This window comes from Megascapheus bottae, chromosome 13 (genome assembly GCF_031878675.1).
Source record: "Megascapheus bottae isolate mThoBot1 chromosome 13, mThoBot2.hap1, whole genome shotgun sequence".
Taxonomy (NCBI): Eukaryota; Metazoa; Chordata; class Mammalia; order Rodentia; family Geomyidae; genus Megascapheus; species Megascapheus bottae.
In genome coordinates, this window is record NC_143521.1 from 39417843 (window position 1) to 39437616 (window position 19774).

A 19774-nucleotide genomic window follows, 5' to 3' on the forward strand; every position below is an offset into this window, starting at 1 on the left:
AACGGAGAGAGGCAGAGAGCCGGCGTCCACGCCTACCCCGGAAGAGACAGTTCGTTTCAGAGGGGGCGCGGAGGAGCCCAGATGAAGGGTCCAGTGCTGCGTGTTGGGCCCACCGGATTGCCACGCGGGAAAGCAGGAAGAAGAAACGCCGCCCTGCCTCTCACCCCACATAGCATGAATTCTAGGTCAGTCGTGTCCATCTGCGCACCTGAGCGCGCAAACAAAGGCGCGTGCTTGTTTAAAGGCCCCCGACTCAATGCAACCCAGATGTCCCTCAACAAGAGAATGGACAGGCAGTATGCTCATTCCCAGTCATAAAAATGATTGGGCCACAAGTGGTCCAAGTGAACCACGGATAAGCACAGTATCGTGGATGAATCTTATCTGTGTTAGGGGAGTCAGAGAACACACACACACAGCCCCAGAAAACCGGATGTTGGAAGTGGCGCTGTGGCTCCAGGGATAGGGTAGTAGCCTTGAGCTAAAGAGCTCAGGGACAACGCCCAGGCCAAGAGTTCAAGACCCATGACCAGTCAAAAAAGAAAAGAAAAGAGCTGGTTGCTTCAATCCCTTGATCCAGTCAGCCCATTTCTACACATGTCCATAGAAAGAAGTTTCATGAACTCTATTTCCTGAGACTGTAATAAATAGATATAAAAATTAAACATTAATCATGTCCCATGGATAATGTGAGGCCAATGTTTGAAATAACTTGATTTGCATACTCTTCTGCTGCCAAACAACTTCCTCATATGGTTGTTCTTGTTTCCTTGGAAATTCCTCAACTTTCCCATCAGCAACTTTTTGGTCCCTTTGTGTCCAGCACAGGGGCAGTTCCAATACAGCTTTTAATAACAAGAAGTCATAAATATTCACAAAATCCATCCATAGGTAATAATCAGACCACTTCCCAGTGGTCAACCCATTTTCAACCTTGCTTCATCCACTCATTTCTCATCCTGAATCACTTTTTGGGAACAACACAGACATGGTATATTATTATTGTGTCTGCAAATATTTTGGCATGAAATGTAAAAGCTTTGAAAACAACCACCGAACTATCATTTCACTTAAAACTTATAAAATTAAAGTTATTCATTCTTTATTATTGTAAAATGTCTACTTTGTGTTCATATTTCCAAATATCTCTTGTGTATTAAGTTATTTTAAAATACAGTTTTCTTAAATCAGGAACCATAGAATCTTCCCATTAGTTGATAAGTCTCTTGGGCCACTTTTTTTTTTTCCATTTCAACTTATTATTGAAGACACTGGGTCACTTGTCCTCTAGGCTGGTTTTTGCTGGTTATATCTGTGGTATCCTTCAGCTTTTCTTTCTCCTGTATTTCCTGTAACTTCATTGCATGACAGCTTTCCCTTTATGGTCTCGCCTCTATTGGAGGAAAGGAATGCTGTCTTCTTTATTTCTACCTACACAGAGCTAAACAATATAGATGCCCAATAAATGGAAGAAAGAAAAAGAAACAAATGGCTCTTGGCTCTTTTCTCAGGAACAGTGAAGAGTGTTGCCTGAGACTGAATTTTGATTGTAACGTTTTCTAGGATCTAGGGGACCCTGGGCAACTCCTTTAATCCCTGAGGGCCTCCATGTCCTTATTTCTAGAATGAAAGTAATAATAGCATCCACCTCTTAGGGCAATATGAGGCTTGTATGAGGAATGTGGAGTGTTTAGTGCCTCGAAGAGTAAGTGCTCCACAAATGTGAGCTGTTGTTAGGAAAGTCCTATGGGCCTGACATTCAATATTAGGAGACTCTAAGCCAAACTAAAGTAATGCATTTAATCACTGAGTTTCAGGATCTTGTGAACAAAAGCTCTGTTTAGCATTCATGTTTCCTGACCAGGTAAGTGAGGGGATTCTGTGCCCCTCAGTCACTCAAAGATCAGAAGGCCTCCTTCTTGTGACTCCTTGCCCTCAGTAGCCTCTGCTATTACCATAGAGGAAGAGGGAGAAAATAGGGAGGACACAGAATATGTCTTAAATGCTTCTTCCTGGAAGCAGCAAAGATCATTTCCACTCACATTTTATTAGCTGGAGCTCATCTCATAAACTCACTTAGCCTCAAGGGCCCTGAGCACAAATGCACTAAGGTAGAGGAGAATTGGAGCAGAAGGAACCATCAGAGTATCACCACCCACTCTACATAGCCTGAATTTGAATTTGGATTGCTGCAAAGATCAATGGTTTTGATGTATTTCTAATAAGCAGGGAGTGACTGTCATTTCAGTTCTCAATTGATCCGATAGAACCAATTATTCTCCATGAACTGAGCGAAAATTGGCCTTCCATTTAGAGTAATCCTTTATAATATAAGCACATATTCTCCCTTTCCTGTTTTCAATCCTACCTTGATGTACTTGGATTAAGTTTATGACTCTACCATGGGCTTCAACATTTGACTTAATGTGTCCTCTGACTTGACTGCTTGTCAGTTTTCTCCATCCCTCCTGTGGTCAGCCTTGCTGGTGTCTGACCTAAGCCTTGGACATGTGAAGCAAGTGCTAGTTCAAGGCCTAGGGCATGTGTTTCTTTCTCCCTCATATTCACATTTAATTCAGACTTTAGCCCAGTTGTCAGTTCATCAGCAAGGCCTTTCTTTTGTTGACTGTTGGTATATATTTAACAACTGGATTTCTGGAATAACCCTGACTTGTATTTGCTACCACACACACACACACCTTATAGTTGAGGTGTATAGTAGGCTATGCTACCTAATTTTATGTGAGCCAATGCTGTGATGTTGGCACAATCAAGAATATCGCCAAAGGTGCATTGTTTTTAGGATGTAACCCTATCATTAAGCAACACATGACTGTAACTCAGTGAGCATAGTTAATAATGACAGGGAGTAAAGGAAGTGAGAAATGCTGAGATTAAATATGTATGTTTCATTATAACTTAACTTTTTTTTTTTTTTTGCCAGTCCCGGGCTTGAGCTCAGGGCCTGAGCACTGCCCTTGGACTTTCTCAAGACTAGAGCTCTACCACTTGAGCCTGAGCACCACTTCCAGTTTGTTTGTTTTTTTTTTTCCTATGTATGTGGTACCGAGGAATCGAACCCAGGTCTTCATGCGTGCTAGGCAAGCACTCAACCACTAGGCCAAACTCCCAGCCCCTACAGTTTAACTTTTAACAATGACTACATTTAACATCTGGCTCAAGTTCCTAAAGATATTCTAGAAAGTTCCAGAGTATTGTCAGCAGCTATATCAGCACATAGATGCTTTTTGTCACAGTTCAAAATGCAGCTGTAAACAAACCAACTTACTTTAATTTTTTTAAAAGGGTTTATTACTAGGTGCTGAAAGATTGTAGCCTTGGGTTCCTAAAATGTTGTCTGTTTTCCCTTTTTTTGTGGGAAAACTGATTCTCTACCACTTACCAAAAGTTGAATTCATAATATTCAAGAAGTGTCTGTTGAAAATTTGATTACTAGTCCCCTTACATTACCAGAAAAGAATACAATAATAATAGTCCATTAAAACCTACACCAAGTTTTTTTTCTAAAGAGGCTAGACATTTTGTATTTAAGAAAGAAAAAGTGAACTTCTTGTTGCATTTTTTAGTACCTTAATTGCAAGGTTAGGGACAGAATGAGTAAGTAATGTGCCAATAGACTTTATCTGTACACTCTACCCACTGCTGGCCATAAAAAATACACCAATAGCTAACATACCTGCAGGCTCACTGATGTTTAGTAGCTCTCGGTGAAAACTTAAAATGCCTATCATGTATGCCTGTTTTCTTCACATTCATGATTTTTGATTTTGTTCTCATTGCTCGTATTACTTTATTTATTTTTTCTTCTGTCAGTACTGGAGCATGAACTCAGAGGCTGGGCTCTGTCTTTTAGCTTCTTCACTCAAGATTGGCCCTCTCCCACGTGAGCCACAGCTCCACTTCTAGCTTTTTGCTGGTTAATTAGAATTAAGAGTTGCATGAACTTTTCTGCCTGCAGTGACTTTGATCTCAGCCTTCAGAATAGGTATAATTACAGGCATGAACCACCAATGTCTTTTATTGCTCATTTTAATAATTGCTTGTACATCAACTCCCACTAGAGTTTCTGATGTTAAAAATGTATCACTTGGACAGCTGAAGTTGTACATGTTCTCTGAGCATGCACAAGGTCCTGGAATTGATACTCAGTTTTGCACACACACACACAAAAAAAAAACCCCAAAAAGCACAAAATACAAAACAAAACTTGCTGCTTTGTGTGCCCTGATAGCCACCAGGTTTTTTTTAACTTCTTTTTCTTCTAATGGTACCCAGTGACCTAGCACTACCAGGTCACAAGGTGTCAAGGTGTGACTGATTCATTTATTGCTCTTTGTCATTAGGAGTTCTGGCCAGGTATGCTTCACGTGTCCTTTTTCTTCTGGCATCCAGGAACCTAACTCAGCCCTAAGGAGCTAGATTTAGGAAAGCTCTGTTGGTCAACTGCTACGGAGTTAGTTTCTTCTTGATTAGAGAGATAGCTCAGCCACATTAGAATCCGAGGCTAGAACCCTCTAAGAGACTCATATGTGAGTCTCAAGGCTCTCAAAAGTGTTGGTGAACTGGAAACCTCATTGTCATTATTTAGTGTAGAATTGCAGAGACTTAGCAGAGTATTGGCTTATTGGTTGTTTCCGTTTTCCTGGTGTTTCTGAATCATTCTGCAACTGAACTTTCAACCATGTCATATGTCAGAACTCTTGAAGGAAACACAAAGGATCAGTTTGAGTAGCTGAGTCCACGATTGTATTCTAAACATTAAGTGTCTTAATATACCATTATGTCTACATGTTAAAGTCTGCTATTTTTTCCCATTCAGATTGAGGTTTTGATGTTCTCTAATCAATCTTTTTTTTTCAGTGATTTCAGTTGTCCATCAGTGTTCCTTTTCTACCTGTGGAGATTGTTAGGGTTATCTTGTATGACTCATAGAAGGGTGACAGAGCGACCTTTGTCCTCTCTGACCTCTGTGATGACACATATTTCTCAATAAACTCCAGGCACAATGTACTTAAAATACTTGAAAATGAGTTTTTTTTTTCTGTTCAAATGTCTACATTTTATAGCATGTCTTTGGATTAACATTGAGATAAAGATGTCTGCAAAAATCACAAAGGAAAGAAAATATCCCATAGCTTTTTAAACAGTGGTAATTATCTGCTCTGAACAATAGTATGTCACAGTTTGATGTGATGAAATCTTATTAAAATGTAGGTTGGCAGCTATGAATTACTCTACACAGCTCCTTTTGAAATTAAGGGCTTTGCTAATTATGTAGCTGGACATCTAAATAATTAAAGGTTTTCTGAGAATTTAATAATTTATGCTTGTCAAACACTTCATTCCATAATTTTATGTCTTAGGATTTAAGAAGCAGTTAGGGGGCCGGGAGTTTGACCTAGTGATAGAGTGCTTGCCTAACATGCATGAAGACCTGGGTTTCATTCCTTGGTACCACTTAGAAAAAAGCCGGAAGTGGTGCTGAGGCTCAAATGGTAGAGCTCTAGCCTTGAGAAAGTCCAAGGACAGTGCTCAGGTCCTGAGCTCAAGCCCAGGACTGGCAACAAAAAAGAAGAAAAAGCAGTTAGGCTGGGTAAGGTGGATCACACTTCTAATCCTCAGCTTCTTAGAAGAGAGATTGGAAGGATACTACTTCAAAGCCAGCCAAGTTAAAAAGTAAGTGAGGACCCCCCCCACCTCAACCAATAATATGGAGGCAAATAACTGTAATCCTAGATATTCACAAGTAGTAGGATTGTGGCTCAGGGCTAGCCTTCAGCAAAAGTGTGTGACTCTCTCTAAAAAAATAACTAAAGTGAAAGAAGAAGAGAAGGAGGAAAAGGAGGAGTAGGAGGAGGAAGAGGAGGAGGACAGCTTAATTACTGTACTTCTCACACATCCTGTGCACTATCATTGATCTTTGCCTCACTTACTCAGTGGTAGGGGGCTGAAGATTTGGTCTCTGTCTCTGTCTCTCTCTCTCTTTCTTTCTTTCTTCACGGGGAAACCTCAGATCTGGATTAAGATCAAGAAAGCAATGTGGAAATAGGAGAAATAAGTAAAAATCTTACATTCTGAAGATCCATGTCCCACCAGGAGGGGCGTTGACCTGCTTTCCCAGGTCAGGTCAAGACAACGAAGGCTGGCAAGAACTAAGAACTAATAATGGAGGGATGGGAGTTTGGCCCAGTGGTAGAGTGTTTGCCTAGCACACATGAAAATCTGGGTTTGAGTCCTTGGTACCGCATACATAGAAAAGGCTGGAAGTGGTACTATGGAAGTGGTAGAGCAGCTCAAATGGTAGAGCTCTTGAGCCCAAGGACAGTACTAAGGCCCTGAGTTCAAGCCCCAGGCAAAAAACAAAACAACAACAACAAAAAAACTAATGAAGGTCTTGAGTCCTAGGGGGAATTCTTTCATGCTAGAGATAAATGAGAAGTCACTTTCTTCCAAGGTCTACTGCTGGCTTTTCTGCTACCGCACAACTTCTCTAAAATGTCTCTTAAACCCTGGCATAGGTAATTAAATTCAGTGTTTCTCTTAATATGATCTAATTATTTTGTATTCAATATAAAAGAGATATCCTTTCAGAATGAGACTTTTTGGCATTTTTCTCTAATGAATGCCTGCTTTTTTCCTTTCAGGACCTAGAATTAAATACCTAACAGATTAACTTAAAATACCTGCTGACATTTTGCTGTGTAAAGACATTGGGAGAGATGAATGACAGGCCCTTGATCTTCTTTAAGAAAGAATTCAGAGGCACACACAAAGAGGGAACTCTAGCAAAACAGATGTATTTAAGCAAAGCTAGACTTTATTGACATAGAAAAGAATGGTAAACCAAGGACACATCCTCACAGCAAACCGTGCAGCAGCCTGACCCAGCAGACAAGGACCTCCAGCTCCCAGGCTAGGTACTTTTGTGGACAGGGTTTGTTGGCTATGATACTGTGGCATTATCTTACCCCCCCAAAAATATGGGAGGGCATTTCCAAGAACTAAAGCATCCTTAGAGTCAAGATGGCAATTCGAGGGGAGGTGTCTACATAAAATCTTAACTACAAAGCATGTAAAGGGGGCAATGGAAAATGTAATGGAAAAGCACTGCTGGAGTGATTAGTAGAGACTGCTGGCTGTTGTACCAAAAAGTAGCCACAATTGATGTCAAGCTGTATTCCTGGACAATACAGGCAGGATGTTTGGCAAAGTATGGCAGATACAGTGCTCCACCTCTCCCCTGCTGATTTGGGTTATGATAATCTCTGCCTACCTACCTACCTCATATCCATAGTACCAACTGTGATGAGGGTTGCTGGTGCTGAGAATAGAACCTGTAACTTACAAGTACAGGATTGAAGATTAGATGCACAAGCGCAAGACACAAATGACAATTCACTTTATTACCAATATTGTTTTCTTAGGGGCCCAAGGCAGTCTCAGCCCCATGAGATCCTTCTACATGGAGGTGCTGGCATCCCTGATCTTGGCCTTGGTCAAGATGCCAAGGGATGGCAGGTACTGACAGCTCTCTCCTGTTTGTCCTAGCTACTGAGGAGGCAGAAATCTAAAGATCATGGTTCCATGCCAGCTCATGCAGAAAAGTCTATGGGAACATTATTTTCAGTTAATTAGCCATAAAGCCAGAAGTAGTGAAGTGTGTCAAGTGGTAGAGCTCCAGACTTGAGCAAATACGCGAAGGCACAATGCCTAGGTACTGAGTTCAGGCTCCAGTAATGGCATACACACACACACACACACACACACACACACACACACACACACTTACTTCAAAAAAGTAGTTTAACTAGGGAGTGTTAGAAATGGCTCAGGATGTTGGGGTGTCATGTAGAAATAAGGACACCATCTCGAAAGGGACTTGGCAAGGCAAAATTTGCTTCTGCAGAAGGGCATACCCTCAGCCAAAACTCTGGTAAGCAAGCACACTTTGTAGGCAGGCTTCTCTTTTTAATGTATAACCCATAAGCTCCACCCCTGAGCTCTGGCTGAGCTCAGGTTCACAATTTGCAAAGGGATGCGGCTTAATTAACGATGTAACTAAAATTCAAGGAGCTTCTAGTGGGTAGAAAGGTGTAGCAGAAGAAAGTGAAATTAAAATGTAATCAACAAGGTCCAAGATACCTGTCCAAAACTGGAATTTTTCAGAAAAACCATGATCTCAAGACTGACAGAAAAGAAGAAATTTATTTTGATACAAAAGACACTTTTCTCACAGGAGAAATGAAAACGCTTTGAGAGAAGAATATAGGAACTTCTGAGATACTAGAACTTTTCGGTTCCTAGATTTATTTTATTTTACCCAGTCTTGTGCATGCTATGCAAACACTGAAACAATGCTTATTACCATAATTTCTCAATTTTATTTCCTTCTCATGCTTCAACAACATGTATATACATTCTCTGAAAATTGTATATATATAAATATATATGAACATGTTTTACTGTGAGTTTAATTTTTAAAAAAACAATGTTTCTGAAAATGAGAAGTTACAATGCTATTTCACACATTTGGTTTTTGCTTTTGGCCAGTAGATCTTGGTTTTATAGGAAAGAGCGCCCTCTTCAGGCAACATATTCAATTTTGCTGCTGTGCAGAAAAATGTAGATTTTCAAAGAAAGAAACTTGTAACATCAGAGACTCAGAGACACTTTTTGAGGTGATTTTAGCTTTAGAAATCACTGTGAAAGGATTTTTCTATTAAGGATTTTTCAGTTAATTTTTAAAAACCATTTTGTTTTTCTTTTTACTTGTTTCTTTTTAATATGCAAAAGCCCATAGGCTCCTTCCTTGGAATGGAGAAGGTAACACTACAGAAATCTTAACCTAAGACCTATTTTGCTCTGTGTAACATCAGCTCTGAAAAAGGCTGAGCCTCTTGCTTATGTCTAGCACTTACACATTCTCACAAGTATTTTCGAGTTTGGTTTCTATTCATAGAGGAAACAGAGCCAGATCTATGCTCTGACAGGGATGGCTAGTTATACTAAGTATTTAATGGAAGCCTCCATTTACTGGATATATTACACTGTAGTCTATAAATATTTCAGCAGGAATTACCACATATTATTAAGAACAAATATAGTTGGAGTTATGGTATTTAATACCTTGAAATTAATAGGCCCATTTTTTTCACATTGGCATTATAATTTAGTTTAAAAATCCCTTTTTGAATCAATTAACTAAAGAAGCATTTGCTCATATATAAAACACAAAACGTGTTCTCATATCATCTCAGAGGACAACTATGTGAAACAATCTATTCAAAGAAATCCTATTATGTCATGTACTAATTTTAAATTAATACATGGGCTGGGATTAGAGGACAATGGCAAAAGTACTTGCCTGATACACAGGCCTCAGCTTCACCCCCCAACACCACACAAAATAAATAAAAGAATTACAGAATACTTTAGCTAGTTTATTATTTTCCCTTTTTTGTGATCATCTGAAACTTAATCTGAATAAAGGCTTTTATGGGTCCTAAAATCATGTTTCAGAAAAATAGTCAAAAGGAGATTCTATATCTATTAAACACGTGCATACTTTTTATTGTATAGCAAAGAACAAATGCTGAGAGAGCAGGAATTAGACTTCTACTTTTTAAAACAGGAGAAGATTTTTTAAGGTTACCTTGTCAATGCTCTTAGCCAAGTAGGTTGTTTGAAAGGAATCACTTGATTTGACCCAAATCACCCAATGTTAGAGATGGAGACAGCTCTTTTAACGGTTTCAACTTGAGTTAGGCTGCTTTGTATCTGAATGTCATGGACTCTTCAGGGAAGCTTGGGATACTCAGGGGAAGCTGGGAGGCTCTATTGTTCAGTGGAAAACCTGGGAGTCACAGAAAGAGAGAACTGAGCCCTGGGTTGTTGGACAAATTACTAGGGATAGAAATGGACTAACAACACAGCAAGCACACACAGGTGGTCATGATGAAGCTTAGAGCAGATGGGAAATGCTTGGTGACAGAGCTTTAATTCATACTTCCTCTGATTCGTATTAGCTTATTATGCTTATTTTCATCAGTAGTAATATTTATTATTAGCTGCATATTTATTAACTATATGAATTATTAACTAGACATTCTACTAGTTGTACAACTGATACCTGTAGGCATCTTTTATCTAACATTCACCTCCTCCATTTTTTTTTTTTTTACAAACCTTAATCCTCCATATTTCCCCACATCCTAGCAGAATGGACCACAAGGTACTATACTTTATTTCATTAATTCCTCAGTATCCTTATTTGTAATCAGCTGGAGGAATTGTACAAAAATAATTCTAAAGTCCTTTTCTATCCTAACTTTCCATGTGCTCTCAGATTGAAGTGAAACACAAAGCAAAACAAAACCAAATTCTCCTAAGGAAGTTTTTAGGTCTGGATTATCTATATGAGGTTCTTTTTTTTTTTTTTTGCCAGTCCTGGGCTTGAGCTCAGGGCCTGAGCACTGTCCTTGGACTTTCTCAAGGCTAGAGCTCTACCCCTTGAGCCTCAGCACCACTTCTGGCTTTTTTCTATGTATGTGGTACCAAGGATTCGAGCCTGGGTCTTCGTGCATGCTAGGCAAGTAGTCAACCACTAGGCCAAACTCCCGACCCTATATGAGGTTCTTAACAGTGATTTTACTCCTCTACTTTGCTATACCACATATTAAACTGGTAAACTGTCAGGAGATTTGCAAAATGCTACGAGAGGTCACATGGAGATTAAAACAAAGCAAATAAACAAACCAAAAAAACCTCTGAGCGTCTGAGGGTCAGTGACTTCCTCTCACGCATACTGAAAACCCAGGCAAGCTAGTGTGAAACTTGTTCCTGTAGTCAGCCATCCTTCCGAATACTAGTCATACAAGGCCAAAGCAAAGCTAGCCAGCTAAAGATGTCACTGCTTATATGGTCTAGGTTAAAAAAACCCTTCTTCCCTTCACAGTAAGCTGTGATAAGGGAACACCTTTCTCTGTCTCAGTCATCTGTTTTGTCTGCCTGTCTGTAAGTTTCTACAAATCTCATGTTTTTAACACCATTTCTTCCTATGCATTCTGACTTCTTAATCTACATCCTGGCTGGCCTACCACTAAGAGGCACCATAATTAGGAAGAGGCTTTAGATACCTAAGAGGAAAAAATGTAATAAGTGACTAGTAACACAGGCAAACAATAAACTCATGGCACATTCGAGTAAGAGTTCTTAGGTGTTTGAGCCATTGTTAGACGTAGGTTTTAGTTGTATTCTAACTCATAGGTGGGAGCCTGAACAAATGCAGAATCTTCTGCCGTTTTCTTCTTCTCTTATTTATCTGGGCATGTGTAGATGTACAGATGTTATGTAAGTGAAATCCATCAATCAACGTGTCCATCAGAGCTTCCTATCAAGGGAAGGACAGCCAATATTTCATCTAGAATTGTTCAAAACCCCAGATAAACAAAGCCTGGTGCTCTGAGCTTTGCTCAAGCCTGCAGTATTTTCTAAGTGTAAGTCCTGGGCATAAGCAAGAGACTCAGCCTTTTCCAGAGCTGATGTCTCACAGAGCAAAATAGGTCTAGTGGGTAGTAAAGTGTAGCAGTGTATTTTTACCTCGTGCAGTGTATCTTAATTTCTCTTTAGTAAACAACCATTTTATTATGCTTCATGTCTTGAATTTTTCTCTGTAAGGAAAAAAGCACAGCTAAACTATGTAAGCTTTGGCTAACATATTATGAGGTTTAGCTGCATGCCTTTCCTGTAACATTATCTCTTGTCCTGACTGGATCCTGACAGATACAACATTGCTATATTGTAGCATTCATTTGATATTCAGCTGGATTTTAAGGCTGTCAGATTGGAGCGGGGCTTCCTGTCACCTGAGAACACGTCTATTCAAATGGACAATCATAATCTGCTGATCAAATCCTCTCTCCTTCCTCCTTTCAAAGGCTCCATTTCCCAGCCAAACAATGGGTTGCTGTCAAACAGAATATGGATGGAATTTGTCCAGCATATTAATGCTTGAACTAGAAAAAAAAATCACCATTCTCTCCCCTTGTTCTTCTGACTATACATTGCCAGTCCAGACATGTTGCTGGTAGCACAGCATCCACTTGTCAGGGTCCTTATCACAGAGGAACAGCCTCTTAGGAATTTACTATGAAAATGGAATAGCTAGGGTGCTGCTGGCACATGCCTACAATCCTAGCTACTTAGGAAGCTGAGATTGAGGATTGTAGGCTGGAATCCAACCCAGGCAGAAGAGTCTGTGAGACACTTATCTCCGATAAACCACTCAGAAAAAGCCAGGAGTGGCGCTGTGGCTTAAGTGGTAGAGCGCTTGCCTTGAGCACAAACAGGCTCAGGAATAGTGCCCAGGCCCTGAGTTTAAGCCCCGGGACTGTTAAAATATTTAAAAAAAATTTTTTTATTGTGTGAGTAATGTATAGAGGGGTTACAGTTACATTCGCCAGGGAATAGGGGCATTACTTCTCACATATTGATACCCCTTCTTGTGTTTTTGTCTTCATTCCCTCCTCCAGTCCCTCCCAATCATGTTTTCTCCCTTTCCCTTTCCTATTTCAAATAAACAAATAAACATATATACAATCTACCAGGTAACAAAGTCAGATACAGTAGCAATATGAGATTAGCCAAAGGACAAAATAAGGAGAAGAGAAATAACATAGTACATTAAGAACAACAATCACACAAGATAAAGCTCTTGTTTCCATATCCTAGAGATCCTTTCATTTAGTCTCATCCTGTATGATCTTATGTACCTAAGTTTTGAGCTATTATAATCCTCTGCTGGGAGAGTCCTAGATGTGTACTAATTATTACAAATGAGGGAAACTATGGAGCCTATGTTCCTTTGGGTCTGGTTTACTTCACTTAATATGATTTTTTCCAAGTCTTTCCATTTCCTTACAAATGGGGCCATGTCATTCTTTCTAATGGCAGCATAAAATTCCAAAATATTTTAATAAAAATAAAAATAACTATAACTGAAGAGCAGTTAGTCTTTTTCTGACTAGACAACTAGAAAGCAAATTAGATCTTAAAAATAGATTTTCTTGCTCTGTGTGCTATTTTAAGTCAGCAATGTCTCATATAACCTTAAAGTGCACCAATGTAAATTGAGTAAAGTCCTAATTTTAGATGAGTGGGACTTCATTCCAGCAATCACATAGCCACTGAGTTTTCTTCCTGGATTGTCATCGAATTTTTTTCTGCCTCATTTGCTGGATCCTAATGGGCCTAATTCCATCTTCCTAGGGAAAGTCCAGTGAGCAGCTAAAAGGACAAGTAGGAACAGGGCCTGATAAGTCCCTTGACCTCCTCCGTTAGTATAGAAGACACCTTTCTCACCTGTGCTGTACACGTGACCATCTGTATCAGAGAACCGGAAATAAAAGGAAGTTTAATGAAGGTGCTATTCTAGGTCAAGGAGAGGGGGAGGTCGGGTGGGAGTGGGGAAAGACTTCCCTGCAGTTCTATTGGAAGCTGCTCTTAGCTCTGGGTGTGAGGCAGCTAGGTTTGGGAAGGAGGGTGGAATCTGGTTGTACTGACACTTCTGGGGTCAGCCTGTGAGATTTAGGGGAATGCAGCCCCGTGCCACCCCTGCCAGGAGGAGGAAGCCAAGGCAGCCAAAACCTTCACCTTGCTTTTCTCTACCCTTGCCTTCTCTCTGGCTGTGTTGCTGTAAAGTGAGCCCAACACGAGCTAGAGGTTCCAGTCTCAGCTGGAGCCCCGTCAAAGCTGACTTTGCTAAGTCAGTCTCCAGGCACTGCCCGGGCAGTGGAGAGGGCTGGAAAGTTGATTTCAAGGGGCAAAAGAGAATGCCCTTTTCCTGCCCTTCAGAACCAGGAGCCTCTTAGGAGAGTGAGCTTCTGCTTTATTGCCAGCACCTCGTCATGCAGGAAGAGCATTTAGTGGGTGTCTGTTGAGCGTATGAATGTAGAAAATGGAATTGCTTGCATTTCAGCTGGAAGAAACGTGTGTCATAGTCTCAAATCTTGGTTCGCTCTGAGGATCATGAAACTTCTTTCTGACTCAATCAGTACTTGGTGAGCATTAGGCAACCCAGGCCTTCGCTCCACCTGTCAGCTGGCATTGACAATGGCTTTTAGCGCCTAAGGCCTACCTGAGGCCAAGCCGTCTCCTAGGCTGTACAACTGTTTCTGAAGTTTTTCACAAGTCAGAGATATGGCCCAACTGCCTCCTGCTACTTGTCCTCCATTTCCTTAACATCTCCTGATGCCTCAAAGCTCACACTACGACATTCAGGCTGACATTAGTGTCCTTGACTTTTCAATTCATAGTTGTTTTTTTTTGTTTTGTTTTGTTTTTTGCCAGTCCTGGGCTTGAGCTCAGGGCCTGAGCACTGTCCTTTGATTTTTCTCAAGGCTAGAGCTCTACCACTTGAGCCTCAGCTCCACTTCTGGCTTTTTTTTTTTCTACATATGTGGTACCGAGGAATCGAACCCAGGTCTTCGTGCATGCTAGCTAAGCACTCTACCATTAGGCCAAACTCCCAGCCCTCGATAGTTTTTGAATTGCACTAACTGATATTCTTTCTTTGCTTTTGTTTGTTTTTATTTCAGATCCAGCTTTTGCAATTGCTTATGAGTTCCCAGTCAATAAGTAAAAATGAATTATGAACACAAGACAAAGGAGAATGCCTATTTCAGAACATCTCAAGCCAGGGTAGAGCAGTAATTTGCACTGGTCATGACATAGATGCACTGTAGAGTTTGGTATACTTGATACTTCCGATGTTGTGGTTTTTCTCCCTTTTTTTTGTTGTTGTTCAGAAAATTATCTTAGAGGGCCGGGAGTTTGGCCTAGTGGTAGAGTGCTTGTCTAGCATGCACGAAGACCAGGGTTCGATTCCTCAGTACCACATACATTGAAAAAAGCTGGAAGTGGTGCTGAGGCTCAAGTGGTACAGTGCTAAGCCTTGAGAAAGTCCAAGGACAGTGCTCAGGCCCTGAGCCCAAGCCTAGGACAGGCAAAAAAAAAAAAAAAAAAGAAATTATCTTAGAGGTGAGTAGTATATATAAATCAGTACAGTTCCAGAGACGCCCTAACTAGAACATAGCAAAGGAGAAATTCTTTGGTAAGTTATAAAAATACTTGTAACATATAAAGAGTACAGTTTTAATTATGAAACTTTAAAGTGGATTTTTTTTAAAGGAAATGACCTTTCTATGTATTTTAAGTCTTGAGGCCAATCTTTTGTTCTAGAAACAAGAAACCAGCTGAAAGGAAAGACAACCCAGAAAAGTGTTTCCTGTGGCTTCTATTTTTTTTTCCTGATTGACTTAGTTACTCTATTTTCTATGAAGAGCATTAAAATAATAATAATAAAAACAGAAATGTGGTGAGAAGTTATCACCCAGTATCCCAGGTATGGGTAGTTTTAGTATTGACATGAATTTTAAAGCCTTAATTTTTTAGAGCTGTCCTAATCATTATGCTCATTCATATTTTCTATCTGGAATGTATCACTGAAGGTCGCAGATTAAGTTCCTTGTAAGTCATAACTTAGTTATGTGAGATTTGGCCAAGCTTGCCTAATATTTTTATTGCAGGAAGGAATTTCTTAAGGAGGTAAGTTGCTTTTCCTTCAGTTCCATGTGGCCAAACTATGAGGACCAAAATGGTACAAAATTGTACTCATTCATAGACAGTTTATTTGCAAATCAGTGTATATTGGATAAGTTTTCTTCTTGGAACTCTAATACTAGTGCTTCATGACTTAATGTAAAGTGACACATTGTCTTTGCCTCAAAGGAACTCCGCTAGCTTGTCAGGAAGCAAAGGAGCTCCCTGGAAAGAAAAGTAGACAAGGCTAATAGAATCCAAGAAAACCAAGGTCATTGGAGGAGATAATGTGACTAGAGGTCCTTAGAGATGTGCTAGTTGAACTTGATTTCTCCACTAGGCATAGAATTGTTACCTGTGTAAGCCTGGAGCAAATCGTTTAATTGAATGGGCCATCTATTTTCCTGGGTGAAGTTATCCTGTGTAAAATTTAGCATGTCTGTAATCTTTCTTTGGTATATAGTCATATTGTGTGGAGAATAACAGCAGCAAAAACAACAACCAAAACCCTGGACAAATCATTCTGCTTAAGGAAGGTGTTTAAGGAATTGTTTTTACTTCAGGCCTAAGTCAAACCAAAGCAGAATTCACCAAAGTATGCTACAAAACAGGAAAAAGAAGTCAATATTGACAAAGTGTTCTTAATATCCAGTGATTGTCACTGGAAAAAAATATGTGTCTAGGTGTATGTTACAAACACTGTCAACACTAAATAGGAAGCAAAGGAACTAAATTGAACTTTAGTCTAAAGAGACTCAATATATTTCTTTTCTTTCTTTTATTTTTACAAGTTCCTGAGGTTAGCCAGTTTCTAAACTTCAGTCCCGTGGACATTTGAGGTGGAGTAGTTACTCAGTGTTTAGGACTGTCCTGTGCATTGCAGAATGTTTAACAGTAAAGCTGGTCTCTACCCTCTGGGTATCAATGCCCAAGTTATGATAACCAAAAATGTCACAAACTTTATTAAAGGGAGTATCACTTTTATTGAGATCATTAGTTTAGATAAATTGATACATTTTTTCAAAAATGCCCTAAATAGACTTTAACAAATGACCACATTATGGGTTAGGACAGAGAGAGAAAGGAAAAATGATCAAACAGGACATTCAAAGAAGTACATTCTTAATTATTTTAATAGTCTCAATTATTCCTAGTACAAAACACAAAAAATAGAATTTCTGAGAAAAGCCACCCGCTGTCTTGAGTTGTACAAGCCAAAAGTTGAATGTGCTTTCCAGCTGACATCAGCTGGCTGAGCACAGGAACTTTCTGACCCTGTTCCTGGACAGACAAACATGCTCTCATTTGGTAAATGGCTCACGCTAGGTAAAGTTGAGGTCAGGGAATTTTTATTATTATTACTGTCGTTATTGTTGCTGTTGTTATGTTGTACAAAGGAGTTTCATTTTAAGCTATCAGTGTGTGAGTACAGTGTATATTGTTCAGAATGACTCTTTTAATTATTCACCTCATCTCTACCAATCTATCTATAACCTCAGTGTACCTACTTCTCACATAAACATATATACATTCACATAATAATCACCATTGAATATTATGATTACATTCTCCCACCCTCTCTCCATTTGTCTGCTCCTCTCTCCTTAGCCTCACACCCTACCCAGCAACACAGGTTCCAGCTTCCTAGTTCTTATACTGTTAAAACTGGGAGTTAGTAAGTAGGGAATACTCTAGAGGAAGACTCCCTTGAGCATTCCCTACTTTAGCTAACGTGTTTTCATATAAATGCATATGACCCAATGTGCATTCACACATACGTTTATAATTTAGATCCATCTTTTGCTTATGAGACATGCATCCCTTGTCTCTCTGAGCCTGAGATACTTCCTTTAACACAATTTTTTCCAGGTTTGTTCATTTCCCTGCAAATGACATAATGATCATTCTTCCTGATGTATGAGTAAAATTCCACTGTGTGTATCTATGCTACATTTTCTTGATCCCTTCATCCATTGAAGGGCATTGGGGTTGTTTTCATATCTTGGCTATGGTGCATAGTGCAGCACTGAACTCAGATGTGCAAGTGTCTTCCCTGTGCCTGACTTATCATCGTTAGATACATCATTTAGATCATTTAGGGCAGGGTCTTACTTGACCCTTGCCCTGTCTTATTTCTCTCTTCTTTCAATCTCTTCTATTCAGTCTCTCTGGGATCTCTAAAGTATTATAGCAAGATTGTCTTTATCTTTTAAACACATATTGAGCTTAAAGTAAAAGAATATTAGGCCCATTATTGATTGATTAAATGGAAACCTATGCAAAACCAAAGACATGTCACCGTGGGCATGGCTTATGGAGTTAGACGCTTTCTATAGTTGCACTTTATCCTCTTTAGTTGATTGACTCATAACACATGTTGGCCACAATACCTTCTCAGGGTTGCTGCTGTAGGCTTGCTTGAAGTCCTAGCTACTGAAGAGGATGACATCTGAGGATCACAGTTCAAAGCCAGCCTGAGCAGGAAAGTCTGTGAGACTTTTTTTTTTTTTTTTTTTTTTTTTTTTTTGCGGGTCATGGGGCTTGAACTCAGCCTGGGCGCTGTCCCTGAGCTCTTCAGCTAAAGACTACAACCCTATCCTTGAGCCAAGCCCCATTTCCCATTTCCTAGAGGTTAATTGGAGATAAGAGTTTCAGGTCCTTTTGTGGCAGGGCTGGCTTTGAACCTTGATCCTCAGATGTCAGCCTCCTGAGTAGCTAGGAATACAGGTGTGAGCCACCACACCCAGCTAAATCTGTGAGACTCTTACCCAAAAACATATATTAAAAAAGCCAGAAGTGAAACTGTAGCTAAATTAGTAGCTACTGAGCAAAAGAAGCTCAGAGATAGAACCCAGATTCAATGTTCAAGCCCCAGGATCAGAAAAAACAAAATTGAATTGTCATGAAAGTGGGTTCAAATATTGACTATCTTAGTGAAAAAGTGAGGATCCAAATAGCATATATGACCTAAGTTTTACACAGACACAGACACACACACACACACTGGTCAGGGAGAGGTAACAATATTGTATCATTGTATTTTAAACATCAACCCTTTGGAATTGAATCTCCAGTGCAGTATGTCTCCACTATCTTGTTCTGTTAATATGTATCAAGGTCAGAGTTGCCTAGGGCTTGAGTTCAGGGCCTGAGCATTGTCCTTGGGCTTTCTCAAGGCTAGAGCTCTATCACTTGAACCACAGCACCACTTCTAGCTATTTCTCTGTATGTGCTAGCAAGGAATGGAATCGAGGATTTTATGCAGGCTAGGCAAGCACTATTACCACTAGTCCAAACTCCCGGCCCTAGTATCTTATCTTTGTATAAAACAATACAGTAAAATATTGCCGATAGGACTCCTTTGTTATTAGATGTGTTTCCTCCTTTGGTCTAGTTGAAGTTTTTGATGGCTTGTGTGCAGAAAGAAGCATTTCCCAATGTTACAGACACAAGAGAGTCCAGGAGACTTTGCAGTTTTCCCCCATTCTCCCCTTAATAACTGGCTGTAGAATCCAACTTAGAGTCCTAGGGGGCTGAGTTCTGAGGATCAAGGTTCCAAAGTAGAAGAACTTCATGCTCTTGGCCAACTTACATATTAAAAAAAAAACTCCACTGCACATAATGTATACAAGAAAGTAGAGGGAAGCTATTTTTTTCTGTTAGTGGGATTGTAAAAAATACTATTTTCTTGTTATTCATATATTTGAATTTTCTACAGTGAAGGCATAGTAACCTTTTCTAATCAGAAGATTTTTTTTTTCTTTCTATGTGTGTGGTATGGAGGAATCGAACCTGGGTCTTCGTGCATGCTAGGCAAGCACTATACCACTAAGCCAGACTCTCAGCCCTCTAATCAGAAGATTTTTAAGTCATTCCTTTTCCAATAAAAATGTTCATCAACAATGCTCAGTTCCCCTGGAAAGACTTGGAAAAAATCATATTAACTGAAGTAAACCCGACTCAAAGGAACATAGGCTCAATGGTTTCCCTCATCTATCATAATCAGTAGAAACCTTGGACTCTCCTAGCAGGGTTTACAATAGAGCAAAACCTAGATACATACGGCCATATAGGATGAGGCTAAATGAAAGGACCTCCAGGATATAGAAATAAGAATCATATAATTATGGCTGTTGTTCTTAATGTACTATGTTAT